Source organism: Dromaius novaehollandiae, chromosome 3, assembly GCF_036370855.1.
Source record: "Dromaius novaehollandiae isolate bDroNov1 chromosome 3, bDroNov1.hap1, whole genome shotgun sequence".
Lineage (NCBI taxonomy): Eukaryota > Metazoa > Chordata > Aves > Casuariiformes > Dromaiidae > Dromaius > Dromaius novaehollandiae.
The window spans coordinates 19,577,499-19,594,260 of record NC_088100.1 but is presented as its reverse complement, the minus strand read 5'-3'; positions in this window follow the sequence as shown (position 1 = coordinate 19,594,260).

Genomic DNA, 16,762 nt, shown 5'->3' with positions numbered 1-16,762 from the left:
GATGCAAAGATTTCAAATGGCTAAAAGGCATGACCTTGATTTTCTTTAATACTTCTCTGTAGAAGGCTTTCATTTTCTCTCTTTTCTTATCTTTTTAGTATTTTCATCGAGGCGGGCCATTGTGATGCAACTCAGGATATATCTATGATATGAAAGAAAACAAAAGTGAAATGTCCAATTTCATGTTACAAGGAAAGAATACTCTCCCTGTGTCTTGCTGCCAGTTGGCCTACAACTCTGGCATTAAACAGTTCAACAGTGAATAATAAGAGAGACCAAGAAGAACTGGGTTTGAATCAAAATGCCACAGAGAATATTACAGAATGATAGATTAAAAGAAAAAGTTTCCTTTAGCTTTTGCAAATTTTTACATATTTTTTCATTGCAGTGTTTTAAATTGTATGAAGGTGTTTAAATTTATCTCTGCTTCTGATTCTTCATTTGCTTATGGGATTCATGTTATCAAAGACAGCTAGGATAGCTGAAACACCAATTATTGTAAGACTGGTAAATAACCAGTGTATGCTATAGCTATAATGGAAACTTGATGTTCTGAACTCCTGGATTCTATTACTGGGTGATCTTAGAAAAGCTAATTTACTTCCACTGATTTTTCCACTGCCTACTAGTTCTTACTAATGTTTATAACTGTGCACAGCATTTGTTCAGAACTGCCCCGCACGCCTCCCTGAAAGGTGAGATGCTTTCAGAAACCCGGACTATTGTGGGGTTGGTTAGGGAGGCACCACAGAAACTCTGCTAGAGTTGGCCTGGACTAGAATTAGCCTGAGTGCATCTAGATTTATTGTCTACATATACACTACTAAATTAAAAAGTATTGGGTTCTGTTCTCTTGCCCAAAAGCTAATTGATATTGCTTTGGTACATTTATACTTTGTAGTTCTCCAGAACAAGGTGAACATATCTAAATTGCCTATTTTGGGTGGTTCATGAGCGTGTCTGAACGTTGACTGGGAAAGTGTCGCTTAGTGCAGTCCATACTGTCCTAGGGAACAGATCTGACAAAGTTGCAGAGTAGATGATAGAGTTTGCTTGACCATGTTTCTTCCCTGGCACTATATAATTTAATAGTACAGCTCTAGCCACTAATTTCAGTTTTGAACTGGACCTAAGACTTCTGCCTCATCATGCATAGAGCTTTGTCTACTTAGGCACCAGAAAAGGTGTTGGTCTGGATATTTCTGAAACACTAAGTCAGTGCTACTAGGGAAGGGGCTTAAAGTTTGGTGTTGATGTAGTACATGCTGCTGTCAATGCTTATACCTATAGTTGTGCCTGGGTTTATACAGTGTGGTCAGCAATGATATTGTACTGCTTTTGCCTGCCCTCCTCATCCTGTGAACATAAAGCTTTGTGTAAAATTAGCTTGGGTAAAGTAGTTTTCATCCCTTCTTGTTCCTTGAATCAGAAAACATTACGGTGCTCAAAACAATATAGCTTTGTTCGTGTTGTATTGTGCTTTAAGCAGCAACACTTTGAGGTCTGGAGTGATGCTGCATTCTGTGACCTGGATAATTTGCATTGGTAATCTCACTGCAGGCAAACAAGAGCAGAATACAGTTTCATTAAATTTATGAAAGTATGTTGATTTATATCATGTAAGCATATGGGCCAGTGCAAAACACCCTTTGCCCAGAAATGTTCAGAGATGTGGGTTCAGAGTTGAGGTTCACTACGTGTTTTGAAAATCTGGAGTCAAACAGTCACTGATATTATCATCGAATTTATTTGTCCTGTGCAATACTTCTATACATTAAGGGCAGGTTTTTATAACTGTGAAAAAGAATGAATGGTAATGAAATATGGGATAATGCATTAGGGGTTCCTGAAAGTGTCTGCATGTCTGTTCGGGTGGATAAAGTATGAACTTGGCCAGGTTTGAGTGTGAACCAGAGAAAAAGAAGAAACTATAAGTGCCAAATATTATTTTAAAGCTTTTTTTAATGACAGATAAAATATTGAAAAGACAAGAGGGAGGGAAGTGGAAGGGAAAAGGGAAAATGAAGAGAATAAATTAATGTGAGCTCGCAAATCCCCTGAACATGAATGCCGGCAGGCTGCTGTCGCACAGCTGGAGCCCAGGCTGAGCCCCGAGTGTTCGTGGGGGTGGACGCCTGGGTCCTGTGCACTGGGGCCAAAGTTCGCTTTGTTTCACCTACTGACACCCAAAAGTCCTGCATTTGTCAGCAAATCTGCTATCGCTTCACAGGCACGGGACTGGCTCTGCCAGGTGCTGCCTGGGCTGGTGCAAGTCGCGGACTGCCCCGGGTTTGCCATAGGGGCCACTGTGTTCTGAGGGTGAGGAGAGTTTTTCTGCATGGAAATGACCTGGGCCATGTCAGCTGGCTTCAGGGTGAGAGAACTGGCTTTAGCCCAGAATATCTACCAGGACAGAGATAGCTCTAGATACTCCATTTTATTGTTTAATTCCTAACTGGACTAAAATGACATGCGGAAAAAGGCATACACTTCAAGAGTCTTTTGTACCTTTGTAGCATAGGAAATGCACAGACCTATGCAAAGTAGTGAACACACACCTATATACATTTCTTTATTGGAGTTTCCTCTCATTTCTCACAGGAATTTTAGCCAAAGACAGCATCCTTTCAAGATTCCTGAACTCCTCTTTCTGATATGTTTTTCTTTCCACTGAATCATGTTCTTTCACTCCCTCTCTTTGATGGAGATTACTTTTCCATGATTTTGGCTGGTCCTGCATTCACAAAAGATTATTTTGCTGTGAAAACATACATGGAGCTTCCTGTCTCCCACTTAAAGCTCACTGACCTGCTCTTTGAGTCTTTCAAAATTATATGCACTATCATTCTTTTGTTCAGCCTTTGGCAATTCTCCACTCTCAGCTTTCTCTTTTTCAGCAAAAATTTGGAAATACTGGTTCTCCTAGCCCAGTCCAAAGCACTCCCATCAAAATGAGTGGTTAGAAAGCTCAATATTTTCCTGTTCTGACAAACCTTTGATAGAGCAATGACAGTAACTGTCTTATTCCATGATGAAGTAATTTCATAATTAAAACCAAAATTCATGTATTCTGTTACTGCCTTGTAAAAGGAAGACAGTCTCTTGTTTTGCCTTTGGTATATTTACAGTAACCTCAAATAATCAGTATATTGCTCTGTGGATGAAAAATGAGGCCTGGTGTTATAGGATGAAAATATAAACTTTTTCCAGGGATAATGTCTGGATAGAATATTTATAAGATGTCTAAGAATAGTTTAGAATGTGTTCAGAGATCTCTGAGTATCCATAAAGATCTTATCAATACAGTCAACTGAAGCCCAGAGAGCAATTCAGATGATCCAGCACTTTGGGGTGATCTGAATTCCTCTTCAGTGTCCACTGGTTGTATTGACTGCATATCCCCTGGCTTTAGATGATGCTTTTAGATACAGACCATATAGAAACCCATGTTATAAACAGCTAAGTTTAAGGGTATGGATTGTCTATGCATAGCATCAAGTACCATTTGAGATACTCTCAGGTATCCCATTTTGCCTTTCAGGAGCTGCTACAGAAGACATGAGTCTTATATCCTACCTGCCAGTCCCATGCAGATACCCTCAGATATCCTATGACAACTCAAAAGGCTACAGACTCTTATATTTAGGCATAAACACAAGCAAACAAGTATCTGGGTCTGGAGAGAAATCCCTTGTCTGACCGTCACCAAGTGATTAAATTTCTTTGGACTTAATTCTGATGAAATGATGGTTAGTGTGCACCAGAATCACAACTATTTCCTGTTTCTCCTTGTCCTAGAGTTAATGATAATTTCTGTCTTGTTGTGGACAACTAATCAATGTTTGCTATTTGAGATTTTTGAAGGAAAGTTAGCAAAGCAACTTTGGTCCTGCTATTTGGGAGGAGCAAATGAGCAATGTTTTTTGTTTGTTGCTTTCCTACACTGCCGGCTCTCTCAGGCTGTGTATCATGTCATTTAAGTGCTCTCACCTTTTTGGTTAAGTGGATATAAAGCCAAGATAATGAATCATTTCTGCCCTCACATCACCTGCTTGGTTCTCCAGAACTAGTAGTACATTTTTCCCATTCACAGGAGGGAAGGACTCCATCCAACCCTTTCTTACTTCAGGATTAATCATCTGAGAAGCCCCCTAAGTGAGAGAGCATTGAAGTGGGGACCAATATGAATTTAAGGTAGAGAAGGACATGACTTTCTACTTAGAAGAAAAGCAAACAAGGCAGTGCAGGATCAGCTTTACCTATCAGTCTCTTATGAGCTTATTTACAACTTGCTCCTTCCACTGAGAATTTGTATTTAGTTATTTGTGCAGTGAAAGAAATGTCTTTAATTTAGCAGCAGGAAATGTTACAATTTTATAATGCTGTGGTTAATATTTGAGAAGTAATTTAACTCTGGAAAGGTATCGGGTAAACTGGAAAAAAACCCTCGGAGATTCATCATAATCTTTCCATCCGATCATTCCTGCACTTTATTTTTGCTTAGGTTCGGTTTTTGGTCATCAAATTGGAAACTGTCAGGGCAGCAATTAATGTTGTGTCTCCAAAACTCTGTGTACAAGGAAGGGAGATCACTCATCGGTATTGCCAGCCCTTGGGGGGAATAAAACACAGAGACAGAATCTAAATTCTCTTAAACTGCTGTAGCAAATACTCTTGGATCAATTAGTATGATTGGCAAGAATCTGCAATGGGCCCTCCTGGCAAAAAGTGTGGGTCTAAGCTGCAGCTCCTTAGTGCAATGTTATTCCTTGAAATAGAGGAATCTCAAACTGCCTGGTTTATCAGTACAGAACTGATTTCACTGGATAGGATGCTAACTCTCTGATTAAGCTTTTTTTTTTTTCTTCTCTTTACATCTATCACCACTGGTTTGACTAGGAAAGTCTTCACTACAGTTACTATAGGTTTTCTACAGATGTCGTTAATACTTTGTAAAGATTTAACATTTCTTTAGCATGAATAGCATTTTACATGTTTTGGTTAACTGTTTTTGTATAATGTATACCTTTGCCCCTAATAAAACATTCAGAAATGATTAGTATTTCATATAGGTATACTATAATGGTGCACTAAGGTGTCTGTTTTTGGCCCTCAGCAATTGCTGCAATTTGTTTAACTTGAACCTGCCTGGAGTTTCAGTTATTCTGCTTACACACCACTCTCTCATATTCTCAGAGATGCCCTTGCTTTCACCTACATGGTTTCTATTAAAGGCAGTAGCAGAGCTGATAGAAAGAACTCATTTAAACATTTTTCTTTGGAAATTGCTGCTTTGATTAAATAATATTTTTCACAAAATCACAGTGATGTGATCAATATTTATTAAAAATAAAAGGAAAATATTTTGGAAATAAAAGGATATTGTTTTAGTGTACCTTCTGTTCTCACTCATGTATTCATGGATAATGCCTCTTAATCAATATAAAATGGAAACTCCCCAAGGCAAAAAAAGAGAGAAAATGGTCAAAATACTCATATATTTATAGGTTTTGCATGATGCATTTGGTAGAATGTCTTTCAACTTTCTCCTCATGCATCCCTACTAAACCTAATCCCATCAATTTTTGATGACTACTTTGCTCCTTCTGATATGCTGTTTTGGGAGGCTGTTTCAGCGACAGAAGCAAATGCTTTCATTTTGGTTCAAGAAAATAATATCGTTTGGCTATTTTTAATGAGGCGATGAACTCCAAAACTGGTTATTCTCATTTCTGCGATTTCTGGCACTGGATGCTGGTTTGAGCTCTGGACTGGTCAGAATAGCTTCCAGGCTTTCATATATCTGGGAATTCTGGGAACATTTTGAGATCCAGACTCATCTTGGATCCAGATTTTAAAAGAGGTTAAGGAGTAGATAGAACCAAAAAAAAATTGGTATCTATCTCTGTTATTTAAAATCCAGATTCAAGTGTTTATGTCTCGAGACAAGCATAATATTAACATAACTACATTATTTTTCAGTGATCTTTAGTCTTCATACAGTGCATTTTGCAAAGTGAATTCATGTTCATTTATTATTATTATTATTGTTATTAACATTTATATTGCAGTAGTGCACAGAATCCCCAGTCACTCTGAGGCCTTAATGAAGAAGGAGTAGAGGAAAGGTGCAATCAAATATATGCAATTTTTCTAGACATTGACAGTTATTGTTGTTATCAGTTCTCGCCATCCATTCTTCCCCTCAACCTATTCATTATTAATAGTCTGATTTCTTATAAGGATGCAGAAATAGGAAACGCAGAATAAATAATAATAATCATAATGCATATTGTATGCCTTGCATTCTGGCATTTTATTGAATTATGTTTCAAAAATTTGTACATAAAAGAATTTTGTTAAGCCTTCATGTATCACAACAATATATTGTTGTTCACTCTCAGTCTAAATTCCAGGCTTTTCGTTTTGTTTTGTTTTTTTTCATCTCTGAGCAGCATAAACAATATAGCTAGTTTTCTGCTCACAGCACACAGCAGATTTTCTTCTCCTGGTACATAGACAAATTGTTTTTACTCTTGAAACTATTTAACTGCATAAACAATTCACAAATGATGCCCAGTACATAAGAATGTAAGGCATGCAGACTTGTCTGGTAGGCATCTCTGGAATAACATATGTCCTAAAAGTCAGCTTGCCATCACTGGGGAAATGGTGACATGTCTGAGGCACTGCTGCTGACATTGCATGAGGTTAATGAATGACAGTGCCAAAATGCCAGCACTTACCTTGTCACCGCCAAAGAGCTACAATTAAATTGCCCCTTAAAGAACTGACAAGTGACGAAAGGGGTTTCAGTGAAGGTCATGAGTATCTAAGATTTCTATTCCTTTGAGCACTGCTGTAATTTCTGATTTGCCACAAAAAAAATCACAAGACAAATATCCTCTATAACCCAGCAGTCTTCCCACAGAATTATTAAATTACTGGGGCACAGTTAGTATTAAACCTGTAATATTAAGACATATTATATGGCATCAGAAGTTTACACTCTAAAACTGTTCTGTGTCTTAAGTTATATTTCTTTTGTGGCCAGCAGTATCTATTAAAAAAAAAAAAAAAAACCACTCCAAAGTACATTAGAATTTTCTTTTTGGAAGAGCAAAGGAGACTTTTTTTCTCTTGAGAAAGACATGATTTGTATCTCCCCTAGGGAGGGAGGATGGGTACTGTCTAACAAAGGTTTGACTGTGTATCCACTGACAACAGAGGATCTTATGAATGTACCTCTTGTGCTGTTATTAATCTCAGCAAAATATTTCAGTCTTTTCTTCTTTCATTAATCAGGCAAAAATCCTATTGACAAAGGTCACAGAATTTGGTTTCCAGAGTTTAAATGGACACTTGCTAATGATGCTCATTTTTAAAGCCCTCATCTTTCTTACTGCATGGCAAAGATAAGCCACATTCCTTGAATATATGTCAAACTTTATTTACCTAAGTCTCAGATATATCAGTGAAAGTATTTGCTCTATATTAATTTTATCATGTGTATGAGTCTTTGAAACACTGGTACTTTATTTTACACATTTGAGGTTAGGAGAATTTTATTTATATTTTTAGACATTAATTCCGAGAATGCTTTAGAACTAAATAATAATATCAACTCAAAACTGAAAAGCAGATAGAAGGAGAAATAAACAAAGTATTAAGCAAGCCATCAAGAGAAATCTTCCTGTCTGAGCTTTGAAAATAAAGTGTATGTGGAGGGTTTGTGAGACAGCAAAAGGCTTTTCTCTCCCCAGAGGGCCAAAGTTGCAGACAAGAGAGGTCTGACCCACAGCAGCAACATGGAATGAGGAGAGGGAGAAAAGCCACTGTCAGCTGAGCGAGAGGCACAGGCAGGGAGGAAGGCAAAACTCTTTCAATAGGCAAGAGCAAGCCCATAGCAAGCTTTAAAATGAGGAGGCCAGCTTTGCATCTCATTCTTCTGTGAATGAGGAACCAGGAATCCAGAAGATGAAAATAAAAGAGACAGATTCACACGTAAGAAATGCTTGTTAGGTCTCCTAAAGGTGGGATTCATTAGCCATCTCGTCTAGGGTGTTGTTGAGAGTCCCTTGCAGTAAGTGGGCAGAAAGAGGCATTTCCAGAGGTGTGATTTATAACCACTTCCTTCACTCATTTATTGCAGATGCTGTGAATCACCTGTTGTTTTTTCCCTCTAATTCATATTAAAAGACCTATGCTAAATTTATCTTGCACATGAGTCTTTGTAATATTGGAACTTTGTTTTATACATTTTCAGGAAGACGATTTTTCTTTATATTTTTAGGCAATGATTCTGAAAATACCCCAGACTAAAATAGTAGTTATTAATCAGATTACTAGTTAGCCAGATAACTAGAGCAGACTAGAAACCAACTGTAAGAGGGCTACATTTAGTTGAATACATCCCAGCCTTAATGATCTTCCAAAGGCTCTCTAATATTTCAATGATAAGACTGCAGTAATAATTCTAATGAAGTGCTACGATATTTTCTAAGATGGGACTGCAAGGTTGTTTTTCTTCATAGATTTGTATGAAGGAGTGTAACTATTTAGACTATTTCATATTTCCACTTGAATGAAAATTCTCATTTTTAAATTTCCTTTTAAGAACTGATTCCGCTTCTGTCAATGGGAATAGTCTAATATACCTTTTCCTAACCTCATATTTCTGATTTCACATCCTCCTGGCTTTAATATGATGGTCTTTTCCCAGGTTCCATGAGGTTCATGGAGCCTCAAGGTAAATTTTATATCTAACTCTAGTTTTGCATCTGCACCTCGCACTCTACAGCACCCAATACAACAGGAATTCATTTGTGCTCCAAGGCCTCCAAAGGGACACTGAACATTACAACAGTAGTTGCTGAGACTCCTAAAACTGAGGCACTTTGCTTCAGGGGTGGAATTCACATTGTTGACTAATGTTCTGAAATTAGTACTATCCAGTGTGTCTTGCCTGGACCTGGGGTCCTCCTGCGGTTCTGCAGTTAGGCAGCATGATATCCCTGCTCCTGAGAGTCCAGATGTACATTCTGCATTATGGTAGTATTCTGCATTATGATTTCTTTCCAAAAAATGCTTGGAGTAGGAGATAATGGTACCATTCTCCTTTTTCAAAATGGCCCGTTGATAACAGCATTTCTACATGAATTGAAAATCCCTCCTTCCCGCATCCAGAATTCTATATTTTATTCCTTGTCTTTAAAAGCAAAATAGCTAAGAAGTTTCTCCAGCAAGGACTGCAAATTAAGACAGCCCACTTTTGGAGGGCTGCCCCCCACCATTGGGTTACAAAGCCCAGCTTTCACAGAATCACAATAATTTACATTGCAGAGACCTCTGGAGCTCATCATTTGTGTTGTAGCGCTCTGGATGTCTGAGCAGTTAGTCCTACGAAGATACCACAATACTCCATTTTGTCCTTGTAGGCCACCAAAATTCATTTTGAATTCTGTGCATCTCCAGATCCCTTCTTCCATAGTGTCAGTATCAGAAGCAAAAGTCACTTAACATCACTGCAAATGCAGAGAATATAGATAGAGGCTGCTAGATGAGACACAAGTTACTGTGTCCCATATACAGGACAGATAAGTACGTCCTGGCTGTATTTTCAGAAACCTGGTGACTTGTGGTTACCCTGCTGAGAGTCTTAACTGAGCTGATCTAATGTGAACAAGTAGCAGACATGACCGTGGATACGACCTCAGGGCCACTTCTGCAAACTGGTAGGGATGCAGCCGTAACACCAGAGCAGAATTGTTTGAGTATAAGACACAGTAATGCAAGAAATGATCCAGCTGTTAAAAACGAATGTTCTGGGCAGCTGTTTATCGTACCTAAAGCCAAGCAGCTGTCCTGTCTTTGCTTTCTAGTCAATCTGCTTATCCCATTTAGAATATACTGTCAGACTTTCAGGGCCACCCTTGGAGTGAACTAGAACTTTGCTTTGGAGCATAATTTATTTCTTATGTCTCATATGTAGGAGAAGTGATACATATCTCCAAATGTGACTACCCTTAATTTTAAAATCTTACTCATTAATTTGCAATAATGAGGTGTAATGAATATTTATAGAAGATTTTATCTATACCTATTAATTTACTATGATATGCCTCTGATATATCTGCATTTTGAATTAATAACACAAGGAAGAATTAAATGGAAAGCTGATAAAAGTTCTGTCAGCCATGTGAGACTTGAATATTCTGTTTAAAAGGGTAATATGCTCTCTATAAATGGAAGTTTACTGCGTACTATGCCTTTTACTTAGGAAACTAAGTGGCTCCATGGATGTAATTTTAGTACTAGCATGGGTCATCATTTTTCCCCTTGTATTTCAGGCATAAACCATAAACTGTCTGTCTTCACTTACTAGAATCTGAATGTCCTCACTTTCGATGGTTATTGTGAGACCCTCAAGAAATCTTTCACTTAGACTAAAGATCAAAGGAAATTATAGCTCAGACACTTTTTCACCATAGTTTTCGAGACAGGGCTTCAAACTTAATCACCGGACATTATACATGTATACAACTGCAGGAGATTGTATTTAGTCTGACAAGAGTTCTCCCCTTTTTAATTGTAATTTTGTGTGTTTGCTGTTTCGGTACATAGCTTCTAGAAGGGGGAGTGACTGTTTTTACTCTTTTAGTTTTGTTTTGTCATATGAAACAAAGATTGCAACGAATTCTGCAATGTGCTGAGTTTGTCTGATGAAGTTATTTAAAATATCAGTAGACATGTTTAAAAAAAAAAGTGTCTGATGTTCAAACTATCCAAGTTATTTTATTCTCATTTTTTCTGTCAAGATAGACTTCCCTGTGAATTGCTAGCAACCAGAGATGTGGGAACAACTTCTGGTCTCCAAAATTAGCTATCATTCTATATTCTGTCACTACGCTTTTCACAAAGGGGGGTAATTCTAGCTAAATCAGTTAAGCTCACCAGGCTAAACACACTGAGCACTAAAAAGTTTACATATTTGAAGACATTTATAAAACAAGTTTGCATCTAAACTGATGTCCAGCATGGTACATTTTTGCTTGTGTGAATTCAAAAAAAAAAAAAAAAAAAAAAAAAAAAAGGATGTAATGGTCCATTAATGTAACTCTGATGTGGTTTTTGCCTATAAAAATAAATATTTTGTGACAGAAAGGTCCAAATGTAATGCTGACACTATCCTCATTTCATTACACTCTATAAGCAACTGTGTCAGCTTAGCCCCAACCAGGACTCTTTGCTCAACTTTGTTACTTCTCCACCTGCTTACTTCTTTACTCTACTCAATGCACTCAGAAGAATTTCAGCTAAATCAGACAGAACTGGGAGAAGGGAGACTTATTGGGAGAGCAAATATCTTTCTCCTGGATATTCCACTTACAGAATCAGAAAGAAGAACCTGATGAGGCCTCTTGGAGTTACTTGCCTCCCACCCTGCAGTTTGCAAAAAGAAAGCTAGGCTAGAAATCAGTTTTTCTGCATGGGTAGTATATTCTGTCAGATTTTTGAAAAACACACTGTACATCTCTCAGAAGGTAAGTGAAATGGAAAAGTTTTTGACAGCCAGATATAAGCACAGCTACTATTTGAGCATAAACAAATATACTTTTCCATCAAAAAAAATATATATATAAACTTTGGGTTCAGCTTAGCTACTCAAAACCTTAAAAAAACATTTGTGAACTGACTAGAAATCTAAATGGCTTTTCATATGGACTATATTTATGCCTCCTTGGTAACTGCCAAAAGCTTTCACAAAAGTTTTTTGTTCACACAAAATATTAGGAGCTAGTCTATACCCATCTTTACCTGCAGACTTCGGTAATGGTGCATTAAAAATGAGGACTTCACTATTCATGCCTTTTCTTTCATCCCTCTCCTATCTTACAAGACTCATTTGTCAAACTAGACAGCAGAAAAAAATGTCTAATGGCCAAGGTAACCAGTCATACAACCAGGTGGTAAGTAGTCGATAGTTCATACATAAGCAGCCTACATGCCTATCACTGGGCGATTCAGCAAATACTTAGACACTGTAACTCATTTTTGTTAAAATCATGATTGCATTATCCCCCATTCTACTTTCTACACTAACCTGTATAATCCTGATAATAAATGCTGACAGTTGCAGTCTCTTACGTAATGGTAGGAGTGTGAGATTACAGATGTGAAATTCAATAATCATGTCTGTTCCCCTGCCGCTAAAATTTTAAGCTCGGGAAAGAAGGATGGGGAGCAACCCTTTTAAAAATGGCAGCACCCTGGCATGCTTTCCTGCCACCCTTTAGCTTTCTTACACTTGAACATGGAGCTGATATTATTGCCTGCTATTTTCCTGAAATAAAACCAATTTAGAATAGCTCCACCTTGGTTTGTGGGTAAAGATATTCAAGGTCATGTCTCGTTATACGTGAAGGCAGCTGCAGCTGCCCTCACTTCTCTTTGATCAGAGACGAGCTGCGTGGCTGACACCGAGGCAGCCAGGGACTTGGTGAGGACTTTGGCTTAGGCCATGATTTATTTCTAACTCAGGTGCCCAAAATGGTGCATCCTGGCATGATCAGATAACAATATTGATTTCAAATGCAGGCACAAATTCTTTCAAATTGGCAGGAGGTTTTTTTTTTTCTTTTGGACATTTTTTGGTGGTATCTTGTAAGTTTGCACCGAAAACTGCAGAGAGACTAAGGAAGCTTAAAAGGGAGGATGAAGGCGAGCCCTAGGTGCAAGCACTGAACTTGTTTCAGTGACTGAGAAAGTGACTGAGAAAAGCAGAAGGCCCTATGGCTGAAAAAGGGATTTGGATTAGTGGACATACACTGTCTCTTGCATTTTGCTGTGTTGAGGAAAGAATAAACAGTACTGCCTCAGAAACACCTCGCTCTGTAATCAATTTCTCCTCCGAACAACCCCAAACTCAATGCTCAGTGCAAAACGTGTAATGATACTGTCATGAAACTCAGGCTGATCTCTTCTTGCTCAGCAAAGGAACTGCTTCAAAAAGAAAAAAGGAAAAAAAAAGAAGAAAAAAAGACAAGCCAGTGCTGAGATGAAGCACATGTACTAAATGAAGCAGTGTCTTTGCAAATAATATTTTAACAAATGCTGCTGGTAGGGAAAACCATAATGACACAGCTGTAAGAGAGTGATGTGCCCAGACCTCACCTTCTAAATTAAATATCTTGAGCAATGCACTTCTCCAGCAATGTCATGCATTTTCTCAGCTAATCTCACATCACCAATATCAAGCTTGTCATATTGATTTTATAGGGGAGGTAAAAAAAAACAGGAAGGTAGCCTGCCTTTGTCAATCCTCAACACAGTTGCCAGGCAACCTGCTGACCTGACTTAGGATAGATTGTTACAGTGACCTGACTAAATACCCCCAAATCACCTGAGAATTTGTAAAGAAAAATACAGCAAAGTTGAATTATTACTGCCATAATAAGTCTTATGTTTCCACTTTGCCACTATAAAAGATTATATCTAAAAGGCATTCTTTTTGTAAAATGCAAAGAATATTCTTTGTGTAGATTAAAAATTGGTAGTTAAATCAAAGAGGAAGTGTTTTCTTCAATGGTGAAAACTCTTTGAATTTATACTGTTGCAATTCACACTGCTGAAATTGAAATATTTAATTAATTTAGTATAATTTACTCATTATAAATACAGACTATACTGTTCCAGTGGGCTTAGAAGAACAGATGTGTGTTGATTAGGCTAAGGAATTCTAAAGAAAATTTTAAATTGTTGATTTATTTGAAAAGTTTTGATCTTTATTTTGCTGTAAGTAATGCTTTGTATTTGTCGACTGAGATTCTAAACTTATTTGCATTGAGTATATGAAGAAGATTACTAATATCATTGTGTTTCATTAAGATCAATGAATGTTTTCAATCACTTTTTAACTTTGCCAAATACTAACAATATTGATACTTTACCGAATGGGTGAAAGCAGGTGAATTTCTGGTGACATATCATCTGAAATGGTTTAGCCATTTCTTATAAAGAAAGTGGAGGAATGTATGTCAAATGCAGCAGCGTTTCTGAATTTGGGGGCAGAAATATAAAAGCTGTAATATAGATACACCTTTTGTTTTTCTTTTGAAAATCTTCCCAAATATGACCAGATAAACACATGTTCTGCAGAGACAGAGTGGCTCTTTGTGGTTTACTTCTCTAAAATTCTACTGTCATTGGATGTTTCTGGGCAGGATACAATGTCTCTATTCCCAGATCCAGAGACCCTGGGGACATTACATCCCTAGGCTCTACTCTCAGACCCAGATACATCCCTCCTAAAGAGGTTTCTAAATTAGGATCTTTATGGGTTCTCTCTTCTGTGTGTGGAAAGAGGGCAATTCAGAGCACCTAAAACCAGAGTGACTTTTCCCACTGACTGTAGGGGCATCCTGGAGTAATTACACTCCTGATCTAAGTGCTTCAGGTAGAAGTCTAAAGTACTGCAAGGTGAATACGGATCCATCAGTGTCCCACAGACATCACCATGGCAGCAGCATGGGGGAGGACTTTGTCTGATGTTAGTGGACATTACAAGCAGATTCAAGGGAGCAGATCTGGAAAAGGAGTCTGTGGAAAGAACACAACTTCAGTGTCTAGGTAAGTGTGCGAGTTATTGTAGAGGAGGCTGGGTCTGCAGATCAGGAATTTGACAAGGGAGAACTGGGCTGCTGTGCTAAGGAGACTTCTCACTGTCACCTTTCTAGTGATGCTCCCGAGAGATGCTGGTCTACCACTCCTGCTCTCCCTTTGGGGGGACTGTCCTTACAGGTGCTGTGGTCTGAGCTGCTTGGAGCCAGCTGCTCTTGCATGCAGAGGGTCACAGTACATGTGAGGTGAATCAGTGAGAGCTCATGCTTCCCGTGTCTCAGCGGTTTCTGAACACCACGCAGTGTCAAGGGTAAAGCAACTAAGAATATACTCTGACTGGAGGAATGGAGCAATTAAAATCTTTGGTGGAGCTGATACTCTCTGCGAATGTGGAATTGAAAAAGATTTTGACAGTGTTTCCATTTGCACCAAAAGGTACAAGAAAGGTGTTCAGCCCTATTTCTTTCAATGTCTTGTTCTGAAGCACTTGTTGTTCTTGTCATCTTCAGTTAGCTCAGTCATAAGAGGGCAACTCTGAAACTGTGTTATAGTCTGAAGGGTATCGTACTCTATGAAGCATCTCAGAGAGATGTTTCTTATCAAGAGACACACAAACTGATTGAAAATATAGAGCAGTCTGTGAATAATTGGAAGTTGAAGAATGCACTTTGCAATTCCAGTAATTTATAGAGGGTTTGATGAGATTATGGTTGGGATAGGAAATACAACACTAAAGCATATTGGAGGATGCAAAATTTACCAGTCCTAAACTCAGTTAGAAATTAGAAATTGCCACGTAAGAGAATTCAGACGTTACAGACCGAAAGTATACTGTGAATAGCTTTGTCACTGTGCACTTTCTGTAGTCAGAAGTTCTTGAAAAAAGATCTGGTACAGAAAGACATATGGAACTCAGAGTGATAATCCATTAAATGACACAAAACCAGTATGTGGAACTGCACGTCCCGAGGCAAACTTGGGAATTAGGTGAAAGTACTGTAATAGACTGTATCACTTTGCAGTAATGAATATCATAGATTTTGGCAAGCATCAGAAGACGGTGCTTAAACACAGCAGGTGATTCTTTATCAGCAAAGACCAATGGATAATGTTCTACTAAATTACAGCTGAGGCATCAGTCTTAAAAGTAACAAAATGTATATTAATGGAAAATAATAGAAGGAAGGTAAGCAAACTTGGTACCACTAGGTCTCAATAAGAGCCTTTTTATGCTTTAGTTCACCCTTTCTAAAGAAAAGGATTATTCAAGCTTCTTATTTTCCATAGGTTATGGAGAACAAAGAACAAAAAGCACAATAATAATAGATCTACACAGTAACTTAGTTAATTTATTATTTCACTGTCCAAAGTTTTTACTGTGGTGAGAAGTGTGGAGAGAGATTTGCATCATTCCTCCTGCCCAAGCCCATAGATCTACCTGGCTGAGCAAAGCAGACACCCTAGCTCCACCCCCAGCAGCAGTACAGCTGGATTAGGACTAACTTAACTGAGGCTGAAGTAGCTGCGTGAATTCCAGCCTGGAGGGAGCTCTGCTGACTCAGTGGTGTAACACGTTTATACCTAGTGTTACCTGGCCAATCCTCCTCCTATTCCTACAGGAAAAAACTAATGTGAGACTCAATGTGTACACAAACACAACAGACTTTATTTCTGCGGGAAATATGCAGCATTCGCTCCCATCCCTTAAGGCACTCAGAATTTCTCAGTGAAGCCTGAGAAACAGACATAAGAGGAACTGAGGCTCCATGAAGTAAAGAGGGGAGCAGCTGTTTTCAGAAAAAAGGTCCTTTATTTTTCTTCTGTCTGAACAAGCTCACCTGACCACAAGAACAACGATAAAGAAAGAAGAATCTTTAAAATAATAATAAAATAAAGCCACCACCAGCAAAGGTTGTTTTCTCTCAGGTGGTCACTCTGCCTCTGGTTGGATCCTCACTTACTTTAAAGACATAATCACAGCCATTGAATACTCTTAGGTAAAAATATAGCCACAGGCTTTACATGATTTTAAGGCAGAAATCCTGAGGATCCTGGAGCCGAGAGTGATTGCTTTAAGGCTTTTAACTAGAGTCATAAGGATTGCTTATGTATTAGTGATGGATAGTGTAAAGACAACCTGCTG